The sequence below is a fragment of the Protopterus annectens genome, chromosome 9.part0 (assembly GCF_019279795.1).
Source record: "Protopterus annectens isolate FY-2018-M chromosome 9.part0, PAN1.0, whole genome shotgun sequence".
NCBI classification, from domain to species: domain Eukaryota; kingdom Metazoa; phylum Chordata; order Ceratodontiformes; family Protopteridae; genus Protopterus; species Protopterus annectens.
In genome coordinates this window covers 1,734,414,700-1,734,426,792 of record NC_056743.1, presented here as the reverse complement: position 1 = coordinate 1,734,426,792, position 12,093 = coordinate 1,734,414,700, and positions in this window count along the sequence as shown.

Genomic DNA, 12,093 nt, shown 5'->3' with positions numbered 1-12,093 from the left:
ATATGTTTTTGATATATATTTAAATACATATATATATTCTTGTGAGTATTCTAGATTGAGTGTATATATTTACTCATGTATAGATGAATTTATATGTATGTTATTTATTTATTTAATATACTTTTCTTCAGATTTAGTAACTGCATTGAGATGAGTTGTTAATGAAATGGCACGTAGCACTTTAAGATTTAATATGCAGTTTTGTTAAGTTCATAAGGTCTGACGAAGCCCATAGGTGAAAGCGCTTTGCTTGGATTTTATCTGTGGTTTTACAATAAAGGATTTTGAACTCTCTACTTGCTTGGATATATGCTTCAAGGACTGTCTTGGTGAACTGAGGTATATGTCATTGTGGTATACCTGCATCCATGGTTGGCTTCCTTCGTGTTTGATTCTTATTAATTTTATTGTTGGCTTTTCAAGGAGCTTTTACCTTACTGCTGCACTTATTGGACTTAAATTTTATATATATATATATATATATATATATATATATATATATATATATATATATATATATATATATATATATATATATACACACACACACACACACACACACACACACACACACACACACACACACACACACACACACACACACATATAGTGTGTTTTATAGTTGTAGAAATACATCCTGGTTCTGTACAGTACAATCGGGGGAAGATAAATAATTTTGTGCATAGCATTGCTGACTGAGATAAATAAATCAGTGTTATCCATAGTACACGTGTTTTTTGATTTCTTCCTTTTTATATTTATGCATTATATGCATTTTATGTATTTTATCTGAAGCTTTTCTCCCTGGGCCTTCCCTGAAAATGGACATGTGTCCAGTTGGACTTTCTCAGTAAAAAAATGTGAAATAAAATAAAAATAAAGAAACATAATAATGGGGAGGAAAGTTAATAGCAGACGCCCATGAAGTACTGACCAGATCACTGGACCTTAGATATATGTCACGTTGCACATTTCAACATAGTGAGATGTCAGGTATGTCATACACTGATCTACCCATGTGGTGACATAGCTGTTTATGGCCACATATGACAGTGTTGATTGAATACCTCAGTGCAGAGTTTTGTCAAATGCCTTGACATGTAAAAACAAATCCACAGGTGGTGTGACCAATAAGACTCAAAGTCCCAGAATAAGCATGACATGTTTAACAAAACAAGTGTTAAAAGGCTAATGAGCTGAATTGTCTTGACCTGTTCAGGTTCCACAAGATGATACTGTTGTCATCATGCATGCCCTTGATGACCTCGTTGAGGACATTTATCAAATGCAGTGGACCTGATGTAGCAGTAACCACTCACACTGGTCTGTTGCACATACCTGGAATATTACTAGTGTACATGCAGGAGGTCCATTTAGCTGCAGTGTTTGTTTGGCCTGCTTGCTGTACTCTGCCTGAATATTGTTGATCTCTGGCTACATTTTATTTTGAATTGAAGCCTTTTATTTAAGGTTTGCTCACTTCTATTTTGTATCTTATTCTTGTATTACATTTGCTATGTTTTAAGTTTTCTGTTTTGGTAGAGTTTTAAGAAGTGTTGACTAGGGTCAGTTAGAAAAGTTAGCAAATAATTCCTTTGCACACAGTGAATAACATCAATTAATTAGTGGAAGGAGATGAGAAACAGCATTCCTCTTTTAGTTAGAAATATCTCTGTTTAGCCGGAGGGTTTGTTTGGCCTGCTTGCTGTACTCTGTTTGAATATTGCTGATCTCCAGTTGCATTTTACATTTCTCTCCCACCTGCCTAATTATTGTTGTATTCTTAAACTTGGTGGCTTTTGAGTTGCCTGCCCCAGCTATAAATCTGATTTTGGACACTCCTCCCAGTCCCAGTTCATCAGCTCATTCTACTGAGTACAGAGCGATCAATTGGATAGTCCCACCCACTTAGTTTCTCAATCTTGAATTATCTTCTCTTTCATCCCTTCTCACTTAACCTGAAAAATTGCACTTTATTCAGCTGCTTTTACTGTATTTCTGTACCTTCCTACTTTATTACTTAGGATCATAGGACACAGGATCATAGGTGGTTACTAGGCTAATGTCGCTAGGTCCCTTACTAGCCTAGCCAAGAGTTTATACCCAAAAAGAAACCTCACTCAATGCCTGTTACCCCTGTCAATAAGGGACACAGGTGGAATCCCTGGGACAGATTTGTGTTTTCCCATCTACTCATCAAGGTTGTGCTTGAAGAGGGTCAGTGAGGTACTCTGTTTGACGTGTATGGGAAGTCTATTTCAAAGATGGGGCAGTCTTTATTTTACTTTTGTTGCTTGTTCTTAAAAGTGTTCAATTGCATTTATTTTGCTGCATTTATTACTGCTTGTTAGCAGCCTGATTAAATTATAACTGTTATTCTAAGCCTCTTGGTGTTGGTTTAAGCACCTGGGCTTCAGGCTAGCTGTTTTACATTAAGAAGGTTTGTAGTCTACGCTCTTGTGTCAGGAGAGATAACTTACATCCTTCTAAGTTGGGAATTGGTTGAAGGCTTAGCGTGTCTGTTATTCTAAAAGTGTCTTAGTTCTGGTTTATACATTGGGCTTCAGGCCAGTTATTTTACATTAAGAATGTTTGTGGTCTACACTCTTGTGAGAGAAGATGGTAGCTTCTGCCCTTCTGAGCTGAGAATTACTGGTTAAAGGCTTATTGTGGCTGCTTATTTGAACTGTTTTTTTTGCCTGAAGTTGGTGCACTTTTTTTCCTGCAGCATAGACTAGATTCAGACCTGCTGAATCTAGATCTGTTTGTATAACTTGAGTAACAAACCAGGCAATCTTTTGTTGGAGAGGGTTCCCCTGCACCCTAGTGGCAGGAGTGTGCAGTTAGAACTCATCTAATTGAAGGTTGCTGGAACAGTGCTCAATTTTGAGCCTTTTATTTGTTACTTTGTTTAAATCAGATTGTTCTCATTTGCTACATAAGCAAATCCAAGCCATTTGCAAAACCTAAGTAGATTTTTTCACTGTATATTGCATTTCTGAACTGCACTTTTTACTGCATCACTGCTTATTTGAACAGTTTTTTTTAATTGTTGTACTTTGTTTGCTGTAGCATAGAATAGATTCAGACCTGCTGAATCTAGTTCTGTTTGCATAACTTGAGAACTAAACCAGACCATCTTTTGCTGGAAAGAGTTCCCCTGCACCCTAGTGGCAGGAGTGTGCAGTTAGAATTCATCTGATTGGAGGTTGCTGGAACAGGGTTCAGCTTTGAGCTATTTTATTGGTTAATTTGTTTAGCTCAGTTTGTACTTGCTTGCTACATAGCACCACATTTTTACATGGCACACTGCCACATAGCTGTGGGCACCATTGGTGGTTATAGATGCAAACACTTTTGCCTGTAAATTTCCCCTTAGTACTTAGCCAGTGCTCCATCAGTGAGTTCTCATGATTGTCCCTCACTAACAACTGATACACTCAGTGAAGCTCCTGAGGTACCAACACAAATCCTACCCACTAGCCCTTCGTATTTTTGTCCACTTCTCCTGTCCTCCACTTTTCCTGGTCCTTCCTGTCCTCTCCATGTTTTCTGACCACATCAACTTACCTAGCATTATGGATGGACAATTTACCACAATTTATCCAGCCAGCCTGATAAACATGGGCATCCTGAGGCAATGTAGCAATTGCCTCATGTACACTGACAGCAAACTTCTTCTAGTACACATACATTCATTATGTGAGAGATGCATCTATATTAATAACCTAGAATCCAGGCTCTCTTGCTCACTTGTCAGTTCATCTGATACTAAGCAGGTTGTAACCATGAACACCTCATCTCCTTCACCTAACATACCAACAACACATAAACTAACATATGTAGAGGTCCATATAAGAAGCTTACCTAAACATTAGAGACCTCCCAAACACATACACCAGCATGCTTTATATAATACATTATCTGCAGAACATAGTACACATAATATATTACACACTAGTGTGTCACCAGTCAAGCCCCTAAGGCATAACACAAAAACAAGCATCTTAGTCATAGGTGACTCAATTATAAGACAAACAAATGCCTCTTTCACCATGCTGGATAATGGAAAGGTCACAGTCACCTGTCTGTCAGGTGCCAGTATCTGGCATATCACACACACACACTCATGTTTCTCAACAACAGGCACTGTTATGACTCCATCATAGTCCATGTTGGTGTGAATAGCTTCAGACATACCTCACTGGACTATATGAAGAAAGACATGACTGAGCTCTCTGAATATGTGTCCCAGACAGGTATGTCCCTAGCATTAAGCAGTATTTTACCTTCACCTGGGATGAAACCTCAATACAAACAAAAAATGATTGACTTTAACAATTGGCTTAGTTTTTGGTGTTATTCAAAGGGGGATCCAGTATCTATCAGTCTGGGATGACATGGTTGATAGACCTCGATGCTTTGCCAGAGATGGTCTTTATCTGTCACCTCTGGGATTTTGGTTACTGGTTAAGGTTCTTGCCATTCCCAATGTGCCTTTTTTAGGCAATGTCACAAGAGCAAAATTCCAGACTTAAAAACACCCTCTAAAAACAACCTCAAGGTTATGCTGCTAAATGCTAGGAGTCTAAACAAGAACTGCACTCATTGGAAGCAGTCCTCACCCTGGAAGATGCCAACATTTGTGTAGTCACTGAGACCTGGTTTAAGGCTATGGAGAGCACCCCAGCTATACCAGGTTACATTTCCTTCCACATGTTCAGACCACAAACTGAAGGAGTGAGAACTAAAGAACTAAAAGAGGTAGTGTATCAATATTCACTAAGATAAATACACCTCTACATTGGTTAAACAGCACAATTCCATTGAATTACTTCAGATGCAATTGACTGTAGGTAGGACCCCTCTTCAGGTCATTACCAACTAGAGGACCCCCATCCATGAATCAGGACATCCACTCAGCCTACTTTGATCTACTTAAGTCATTCAAAATACAACCAAATACCCTGGTTTTGGGTGACTTTATTTACCTATCCATAGACTGGGTAAATTATATGTGTTCTAACTCACTTGCCCCAATGGTTGCTGGACTTTATTAAATCCAGTACCCTGGACCAGCTGGTTGGCACACCGACAAGGGGATCAAACATACTCGACCCAGTAATCAACAACATGGGGGAAACACTGCACCACCCCCAGTGTAGGTGGCCATCCCTGGTGAGATATGACCATAAATCAAATCAGTCTCGCTAGAAGTAACTATAACACAGGACCTCCCCCATTAGCAACAACTAGATTAAAAAACTTCTCCAAGGCCAATTACAACCTCGTACATGATGGCATAAATAGCTTCATAGCCTCCCCACTGATGGAACAGACACCTGTGCTGAGCTATACACTAATGCTTTGTACAAGCACCTCTACAATTCTATTGACTCTACTGTACCTGATAGAACCAAAGCAAGATCTTCAATGAAAAACAAACCTGCCTGGCGGACAGCTGCCATTAGGCTATACAATAGGAGAAAGAAATTGCTGTCTAACAGTAGGAAGGAATGGGCTCAAAACTGGAAACACTTCCTCCCCAACTTAAACAAGCAAATAAGACTCCTAGTGAAGTTCTCCAAAGCTAACTATAAATCCAAATTAGCTTGCCTAACTAAGGATAACCACAAGACATTCATTAGTTACATCTATAACCTCAAATGTAAGGTACAGTGAGTGGTACTACATATATAGAACCTCTGGAAATAGCAAACCTGCTGGCTGACAGGTTCAGTGAAAACTTCACTCCCCTGTCCCTGCCACATATAATCCCAAGTATCCCTAACACCTGTCCCCCAACTAGTATCTCTAAGGAGCAGGTCTTACATGTCCTCTCCAATGCCAAAAACACAGCCTCTAGGGACCAGACAACATCCTGGGCTGAGCTCTATATGGGTTAAAACAGGACTAAGCTTCATCATTGAGCATGCTTTTCAATCACAGCCTAAGCACTGGCTTCATCCTAGTGGAATGGAAAACAGCTACTGTCATCCCTTTGCATAAAAGGGGTGCATCCACGGACTCTGGGAACCATAGACCCTTCAGCATGACCTGCCTTATCTGCAGGGCCATGGAACAAATCAAGGACCTTTATTTATTTATTTTATTTTATTTTCCATTTGTTAACCGGGCTAGTCTAGCTGGATACATGTCCATTTCCAGTAGAGGCCCGGGGAGAAAAGCTCCACACATAATTTAATACAAAGAGAGATATCAATAAAAAAAATTTAAGCACACTAAGTATATACATTTAGTAATAAGTACAACAAAAAACCTAGGGCACTTATGAAAGTTTTACTAGGTAGTAGAAGAAAAATTGTAAAAATTGTACTAGGTCATTAGAAGTGAACATTAAAAAGCTAAAGATTAGTTATTAGTTTTCAAAAAATTGTCAAAGAGAAAGATGTAAAGCAGGAGATGTAAAGGAATTAATGTAGTAATACAAGAGAGGGAAAGAGTGAGAAAACAGTAGTCAAGTAAAGAGATAAGGTAGGGAGATGGTAGAGAGGGTGGTGGAGAGAAAGTAGGAGTGAGTCAGAGCATTAGAGGAGAACAACAGGGCAAGACAAAAGAACTAGTAAGTATAGGTATTAATGAATGAATAAAGTTATGGTTGAGTAGGGGGAGTGCGGAAGGTTAGTCAGGAGTCCTGCAGGAACAAAGCCAGTGGTTTTGGAAGTACTGCTTGATTTTTTCTTTGAAGAGTGGTAAGGAGGAAGTTAGAGTGATCTCAGTGGGTAGCAGATTCCATGTCCTACCAACAGTATTAGTAAACAGAGAGTCACCAGCTAAGTTGTGGGATTTTACAGATTTGGTCATAAGTTTAGAAGAAGATCGAAGGGAGGTAAGATTGTTATAAGGGGCTAACAGTTGAGATAGTATTGGGGTGTTTTCTGGTTGGTAAAGTATCTTGTGGGCAATAGTAAGTTGTGAGATCATAAGACAGTTTTGAAGCTCTAGCCAGCCTAGGAGTTTTAGGTTATGACAGTGATGTGTTCTGAAAGGGTTACTGGTGGCAAAGCGGGCAATGCTATTGTAACAAGTTGCTAGTTTATTTAGGTTAGCCTTCTTAAGGTTACTGAAAATAGGTGAGGCGTAAAAGAGAGTAGATATCAGATGGGAGTGGGTGATAGTAGCTCTGGTGGAAGGTGTAAGAAATGGTTTAATACGGTAAAGAGAACCTATTTTTTTTGTTAACTGTTTTAATGATGTTATTGATGTGTTGATCAAAAGTGAGATTGTTATCAATGGTTATTCCTAGCAGTTTAGTTGTTGTGTCAGGAGCAATGACAGTGGTATCATTAGACAAGATGTTGAAATTTAAAGGGGAGGTTCGACTGGTAGGAGTGAAAAGGAGAAGTTTAGTTTTTTTAGCATTGAGGAGAAGGTAATGTCTAGTAAACCAAGTTTCTACAGTGTTGAAGGTAGTTTGAGTTAGAGAGAGTAGCTCTGAAGAGGTAGATGCTGAACAAATAATAGTAGAGTTGTCAGCATACTGGATGCAGGTAGCCTGAGGGATTACAGTGTTAAGATCGTTTATGTAAAGGGAGAAGAGAAGAGGCCCAAGAATGGAGCCCTGTGGGACTCAAATAGAAACAGGTAGTAAGGAGGAGATATGATTGTCCCAAAGAACGGCTTGTTGTCTGTTACTTAGATAAGAACTAAACCATTTTATAGCCAGGTTGTCAAATGACAGGGATTCAAGGATGTAAATAAGGGAAGAGTGGTTCACCATGTCAAAAGCTTTAGAAAGGTCAATGAAAAAGGGCAGAGGAGACAAGGTTAGAGTTACGAGAGTTGTTGATGGTATCAACAAAGGAAAGGAGGGCAGTTGAGGTGCTATGGTGTGGTCTAAAGCCATGTTGGCAGTTAGCTATAATGTTATGTAAAGAGAGATACTGTACAAGTTGCTGATGAATACATTTTTCCATTATCTTAGCTAGAGGTGAGAGAAGAACAATGGGTCTAAAGTTAGTGCAGTCAATAGAGTTACCACCTTTATGTAGTGGGATGACATGAGAGACTTTCCATATATCAGGTATGGTTCCCTCTTGGATAGTCCTATTTATGAGTATAGATATAGGGTATGCAATCTGTTTAGCAGCCTTTTGAAGAAAGAGAGAAGGGAGTTTGTCAGCAGAGGGGGTGCAGGGTTTGAGTTTGAGAATAAGCTTGTAGATGAAAGAGGTAGAGATGGGCTGTAGAGTGAAACTGTGTGGGGAGTCAAGTTTATTTGGAGGGTAGAAGTTATTGGTGTTAAGTTGTCTAGCAAGAGATTGAATGGTTTCTATGAAAAAGGAGTTAAAAGCATTTGCAGTATTGTTAGGGGTATCTGGGTCAGCGTTTAGAGGGGAGGGAGTTTTAGCTGTTCCAGGTGAAAGTAGTTTGTTCATTGAAGACCAGAATTGTTTGGGATTGTTGAAATGGTTTTGTTGTAGTTCACAGTAGTAGTTCTTTTTGTCAGAGATTATAGCTTTTTTTGTGAGGTTTCTAAGTTTGCAAAAATGAAGAAAATCAGAGCTGATTCTGTGGTGTCTCCATTTGGCCCAAACTTTATTCTTAGAATGAATTAAATTCTTTGTTTCCTTTGAGAGCCAAGGGGCTATATTAGATTTCATTCTAATAGAACGTTCAGGGGCATGTTTATCCAGAATAGAAAGGAAGGTCGAGTTGAAGAGAGATACTGCTTCATTAAGAGGAAGTGATTTCAAGAGGTTCCAGTTGCATGTTTTGAGTTCATTTTGAAATAGGTCAGTTTGAAAGTGTTTGGTAGAGCGTATTGTTTTAGTGATGGGGAGGTTTTGATAGTCAGTCTTTTCTCTAGAGATATAGGTAAGGCAGTGGTCACTGAGATCATCTGGCATAGTTCCTACTTTATATGAGACATTGGCTTTGTTTATCAGTATCCAGTCTAAGATACTCTGTTTCTTACTTGGTTTATTAAGCCTTGTTGTAGTGGTAATGGATTGAGTAAAACCGTGTAGGTTTATATGATAGGAGGGATTTTCATTATTAATAGTATTCCAGTCTATATTAAAGTCACCCAGAATAATAGTTTCTTGTGGGTAGTTAGTGGAAACCCAACAGAGAAAGTCTTCTAAGATAAGAATATTGTTGCCTGGTGATATATACATGCATATGATGTAAAGGGCTTTTTGAGCATTTAATTAAAGTTTAACAACGATTGCTTCTGCTCTAACATCCTGTGTTGGACAGGTTGGGAGGGTGGAGATGCTAAGATGATTCTTGAAAAGAATTGCCACTCCACCACCTTTAATTAAATTATTAATAAAGATATAGGAAATCTCCAAATGCTCAACCCACCCCCCAGTGTGGCTTTGTCAAGGGGAGATCATGCCTCTTAAACCTTGTAGACTTCTTTGAGACAGGCACTAAAGCCATAGAAGAGGGCAAATCTGTGCATACAGCCTACCTAGCCTTAGACAAGGCCTTCAACACAATCCCCCACTCAGGCATCATTGATAAACTTACCCAACTGGATATCAACCCATATATTGTCAGGTGGGTTGCAAACTCGCTCACTGATAGAACTCATATGGTCAAAATAGGGGACTCCACCTCCTCCAGCAGACCCAGAGCCAGTGTTATTCCACAGGGATCCGTTCTGGGACCCCTACTGTTCAGAATCTACTTCTCAGAAGTTCAGGCTAAAACTAAAGGACTGTGGCTGCCAAAGTTTGCTGACGACTGCATACTGGAAGCAATCATTGAAACCCCTAGTAATGTCAACATCCTGCAAGAAGGTCTTATGCAGACTAATAACTGGTGCCAAAGTCATGGTCTTAAACTTAATGCAAAACAATGCATTATCATCCTCTTTTGCAAGGGTGATGTTCCTGCAAACTACAACATCAGTAGCAACATCATAAGCACACAGTCAGTGGTGAGAGATCTTGGTACACAGGTTGACAGCAACCTTAACATCACTTACCATGTCTTCACAATGATAAATAGGACATTTTATATTGCTCATCTCATAAGTAATAGCATTCCCCCCAGAAAAAAAATAAGTTATAACCCCTCTACTCTTTCCCCATCAGATTAGTAACAGAGTGTAACATTCCCTTTTGTATGGTTCTTCAAGATCTGTCTTATGTGGACAGATTGAAATTACTTGTCATTTTACTCTGTCATACAGACTACTCAAAGGTGACCAGTGCCTTGCATACAGAACAATCTCTGACCCAGCTTTAATGGACATGCTGCATATTTGCAAGTCAAATGGCACATCGGACACTTGCTCAAAATGATTTACCTTTACAAAGCCGAATCACAGCGTTTCAAATGTTCATATGAGTGACATGTAACCATGAAAGTGAAAACAGCGGTAGTACTTAATGTTCGAAAAACAGCAAATCGAAATACAGATTTGCTGTTTTTCAAACATTAATGTTGAAACAAAAATGTAATAAGGTTTAAAGCAAGAGGTCAAGCCCCCTGCACTCCCCATGTGGGGGGCTGTGCCCCCACATCCCCCTACTTTAATATTCTAACTCCAAGATCCCACTACACTGGGGAAAGGGACCATTTCCCAATCTCCACTTTAGTGCAATCCACCCCACAATGTCGAATGTGCAATGAGCAAATGTCAATGTGCTTATTGCACATTCAAACCTTTTTCCATTCGGCGTTTGCAAATCTTGCAAACAGCCTTTGGCACAATTGCTGTTCACCCGTGTGCAATGTGCACAACTAAAGGTAAACCCTCAAAGCACCTTAACCTGGTATGTGTCAACAGAACTCGCTGGAGAGACAGAAGTTGTCCCATCTTTGAAACAGGCTTCTTATATTAAATAAAGCCCCTCATTGGCGCTTTTTAAGCATAACCTGGATGATTGGATGGGTAACTGGAAAAACATCCCAGGGGTTCCACCTGTATCCCTATTGGACAGGTACAGTAGGTGCTGGGTTTAGTGTCTGCTTGAAACAGACACGCTTGGGAACATGGGTGGAACTTTCGTAGGCTTGTAAGGGCCCCGTTGCCATTAGCCAAGTAATTTCCTATGATCCCATAATCCTATGATGATATGTTGGTCTACCTCACAGTCAAGGACAGTCAGGATGTCACTATACATGCATGCAGCAGGTGCTGTCCCCCCTAACTCAGGTAGATGCATGTTGATGCACACCCTTGTATGGGAACATAGGGCATGTGAAGGGTGTGTTAAACTGTGTATTCAACCATATCAGGATGGTGTAAGTGCTGGGTCATGCCATATGTAATCACTGATGTTGTCACAGCACAAGGAATCCATGTGATAGGCCTGGATGAAGGTAAGACAGTGAATATGGACTAGTGTGATCTGGCCCAGGGTTTTGACACAATCACACATGCAGGTATCATTGAGAAAATGCCCAAAGTGGGGATTAAACCTTACATCACTTGATGAGTAAACAATTGGCTCACTGACAGAACACATCATTTGAAAGTTGATGAATCAACCTGTACCATTAGAGCTGTCACCACTGACAAACCCCAGGAATCTCTGCTTGGCCCTTCACTATTTAAAATGTATTTCTCAAAACAAGTTCAGGCTAAAGTATATGGCCTTTGGCTTACCAAGTTTGCTGATTTTTGCATATTGTTTGCAATCACTGTGTCCACCAATGGTGATAATGTAGTACATGAGGAGCTAAAACACACAACTGAATGCAAAAATGTGTGTTTGCAATGTTTTCCATCTCAAAAGCTGAGTTCCATTTTAATCACAGCATGCACACTAGACCTGCTATGCAGAAACCCAGTGATGCAAGCACTGCAAACACATTTAAAGAGCTAATCCATACTTTGACCACTGTATCCACACTGCTATTGAAACCCTATGTTGTGCACATCATAAGTCACACCATCATATTGAGATCTTAAGACTGTATGACAGCACTGTAGTCAAACCTCATTACAGCACTAATAGAGTGTAATGGACATTTTTACATGTACCTCACCAGACACATGTAGCAGCTGGAAAGATTAGGCCTTTCTCAGCAAGATAATACAGGTCCTATACACCATGCTGTTTTGTATGTGGATAGAATAAAAGCCATGTCACTGTAAACATTATTGTATAG